A 4,244-nucleotide genomic window follows, 5' to 3' on the forward strand; every position below is an offset into this window, starting at 1 on the left:
TGTATTCCTTGTTTGAGAACCAGCGTTGGTTGTCCAGAAGGTAAGAGTTCCTGTCCCTGATTCTCTGTTCTCAGAGGTTCTCTGGTAGGCTGCAGGAGACTTTAGTGTTTGGGTTGTGCTAGTTTGGTTTTTGTATGGTTTCATTTGGACGACTATCTTGAGGCCCCTGCATGTGGTTTAGTGAGGTTTTCTGTAACAGTTCTCCAAAGCAACCTGCAGCAGAAGAGACTTTGAGAGTTTTTAGGAAGTTCTGGAGAGCAGACTTTAGAGCAGCAGAAACATTTGTCAGCAGTTTGAGCAGGAGAAGGTGAGCTTCAGAGTAGAAATGAGATGGAAACCTTCTTGACCCGTGTGGTGAGGTCCTGTACCAAGAGTTTGAGCAGGTTGTGAAGAGTCTGTAGTTCTTTGGTCTGAAAGCACAAGAAGAGTCGACTCATTAAAGGAGAAAACAGGAGATATTGTTGGTTCTTCTGTCGCTCTGCAGTTTCCTTAGACTGAATATCAAGTTTATATTTTAAATGATTTCCCATGTGAGCCCAAGAAGACTTCAATAAACTCCCTCCATCCCCTGGACACAACATATTTTATTACCATGTTAAATCTTTTTTTTTTTTTTTAATGTTTTTGAGTTTTAATCATAGTTTTAGCATAGTTTTTTCTCTTTGCTTGTTTAGTTTTGTCATCTGTGAAAGGTGCTAAACAAATAAAGTTGAATTGATAAACTGAATAATTGACTAACTCATGATTGTGACAACAGAAGTATTTTCATTGTGATTTAAGGGTTTATTTCATTTTTAAGGTTGGGGTTAAAATCTTGACAGAAAAAGAAGATTAAAGAAATAAACTACATAACAAAAAGCAATTAAATCAAAGGAAAAAAATTAATACAATAAAACTTTTAAAAGTTTATTATTAAAAAGTATTTTTTGAATGTTTAATTATCGAAAATATTTTATCTGTAATTTTTAATATTTGTATTTTAAAAATTTTGTTTAATTTCATAATGACATGTATTGTATCTTGTTTAATTATCTAATTCAATATTTTGTCTGTTTAATATAATTTAATTGTATTTAATGTTTAACTATATTAAACAGACAAAATATTGAATTAGATAATTAAACAAGATACAATACATGTAATTATGAAATTAAACAAAATTTTTAAAATACAAATATTAAAAATTACAGATAAAATATTTTCCATAATTAAACATTTAAAAAATACAATTAAACAAGAAGAATATTAAACATTTAAAAAATACAAAACATTTAATTAGATTATTAAACCTTTAAAAAGACAAAACATTTAATTAAAAAATTAAATGTTTAATTAGAAAATTACATCTTAAAGACAATAAATTTACAATGAAGCATTTAAAAAGAAAATTAAACATTAAAAGGTGGTAAAACATTTAAAAAGAAAAACCTTAAAGATTTAATCGAAAAATTAAATATTGGGAAAGAAAAAAAATTCAAACAAGCCGATAAAACATTTGAAAAAACAATTAAACATTAAAAAGACAAAACATTTGGAAATCAAATCAGACATTAGAAAAGAATAAAAGGTGAGAAAAGAGCAAAACTAAACATTTAAGAAGAATCAAACTAAAGACAAAACATTTGAAAAGACACCAGTTAGACTTTAGAAGATCAAATTAAACAGAAGAGACAATAAAACGATCAAAAAGAGCAAAAACAGATAAAGGTCTTAAAGCGTTTTCTAGTCTGAAATGAAAACATCAAGTTGTTTCTTCAAACATTTCCTCTTTCTATGTTCTTGGTTTGATTGTGGACAGATTTACTAAGAACTCATTTCAGAAAACTGCTTTCCAGATAAAGTCTACTAGTAGTTGAAGGCATTGATCAAACTAATGTTACCTTCTGATCTCCACAAACTTTACTGTTCAGTGAAGAGAATCAAAGTTTGTTGAGGATTTCTAAAAAACCCACAGGTGAAGGTCTGAGAAGAACTCAGATGGATGGTCTAAATGTGAAATCAAGACTCATGGTCACAAGTTTTAAGGCTTCTGTTAACCAGAAAGTTCAAACTAACAGAGAAGTACTGAGAAACTTTTAAAATTTCAGTCCTCAGACTGTCTGAAGGTTCAAACTAACAGAGAACTACTCAGGAACTTAGAAGATATCAGTCCTTGGACTGTCTGAAAGTTAAATCTAACAGAGAACTACTGTGGGACTTAGAAAATTTCAGCCCTCAGACTGTGTGAAAGCTCAGGTCCTGAGGACTCGGGAGGTGTGGAGGCTTTGGAAAGTCTTGGAACTGAGGGTTCCACCCTCCAGCACAAAGGCTGAAGTCCAACCTCCTGAGAAAAACGGTCGAGTCGAGACTCGAGTTAAAAAAAAAACTCGAAAACGAAAAAAATAGATGATAAATGCGCAAAAAAAAGAAGAATTAGTATCTGAGCGAGTAGCTCAGGGGGTTAGAAGAAGGACTACTCACTGGAAGGTCGCAGGTTCAAGACCCCACCGGCTTTTTCTTTCTTTGTCTTTGTCAGATTTTGAGAAAATTTAAGAAGTGTCTGGTCTTGAACCAGCGACCTGCAGCTCCATAGGCAAATCCTTAACTCACTGAGCTACAGATCAGATAAAAAGAAATAAATTCGTCGTCCCTTTGGCATCGTAGTTCCTGAAGTGACCACATGGGCGGAGCCAAGGCGGAGTCTGGGTGGAGTCAGGGCGGAGAGTAGGCGGGGAGGTGGGTGGCGGCCTCCCCCCCCAACACCCCCCCCCCCCCCCCCCCCCCCACACCCCCCCCCCCCCGACGAGTTCTTCGAGTCTCCACGAGTTCTTCGAGTCTCGACAGGTTTTCCCGAGTTTCTGGAGTTTCCACCAGGTCGGAGGCAGAACAAGTTGTCATGAAGAGGTGTTGAAGTCGGCCAGGATGGACTGACTTTTTACAGCGACTAGAAGGAAGACCACTAGAAGAGCAGGTCTTTAACCACCATCCATAAAATCCATGGAGTCGCTCCAGAGAAATGAAAGGTCAACTTTTATCAACCTCCATCCAGATGTTCAACTTGATATCTTTACTTTGACATTTTTAGCACCACAAACCTTTAGTATCACACTTTATTATCATTTATTAGGACTTTAATGGAATCCACCAGCAGATTTAGTTTTTGTTGACAAACTTTATTCTTGTCGTCGTGGGACTGCAGTATTTAAAACTGTTCCTTCTATTTGACCTCATGTTTATTAGTTTTAGTGGAGAAAGTTATTTTAGTTGTCGATTAGTCTCTTAAAAACCAAATAATAAATTGGATTAGTCAAGAGGTTTAAATTTCTTACTTTGTCATATTTTAAATATGACAAAAAATATAAAAATAAAGTCTTGAGACAATTTGACCTGTATTGGCGTTATATAATAAAATTGAATTAAAATTGTATGTATCTTGTAATGTTGGAGTAATTCAGCCATATATGTTGGAAAACACATTTTCTTTGTCCATTAATCTGTTGATTGTTTTCTCCAGTAATTCATTTCTTGTTTTGGTTTATAAAATGTCAAACCCAAATATATTCAGTTTACTGTCATAAAAACCAAAAAGATTTACATTCATGATGCAGGAATCAGGCAGTTTTTCACTTTTTATCTTAGTTTAGTCAGAAAGATAGTTGATAATGTGTGAATTGTTGCAGCTTGTGAGCCGTAGAAGGTTTTAATCTTTGGGGCCGAGTGTCAGAAAACATTTAGAAACCAACATCAACAAAACACTCAACAAAGATTTGAACATCATTAAAGGGAAATCCAACTTTTGCATGACAATGTCTAATTAAAGGACATTTATTTCCAACGTAAATGTGTGATATTCATCCTCTGGAGCTTTCTCTTCACATCGTCTTCCACCTGGACTGGTTTGGTCGGGAGCATGTGCAACAAACATTTGAAAAACTGCACTTTAACATCAATGAATGACACTGAAGTTTAATCTCTACATAAATGAGACTGAGTCTGGATGTGCTGCTCTGTCATTAACTCCTAAGTTTAGGGAAAGTTCAAACAAAAGAGGACAGTTCAGATGACTTGAGAATGAGCTTATTTTGAACAAACATCTCAGACTTTCTGAGCTTCAGCACCTCTAGCAAGATATTTTAACAACAAGCAACTCAAGAGATCCAGAAGTTGGAGAGAGTTAGCTTTAGCTGAGCCAAAGAACATGTGGGACGCTAACCTAGCAAACATTTCAGACTTTCTCTGTGAATTCTGAGAAATAATTTACTATT

The sequence above is a fragment of the Amphiprion ocellaris genome, chromosome 9, assembly GCF_022539595.1.
Source record: "Amphiprion ocellaris isolate individual 3 ecotype Okinawa chromosome 9, ASM2253959v1, whole genome shotgun sequence".
Classification (NCBI taxonomy): domain Eukaryota; kingdom Metazoa; phylum Chordata; class Actinopteri; family Pomacentridae; genus Amphiprion; species Amphiprion ocellaris.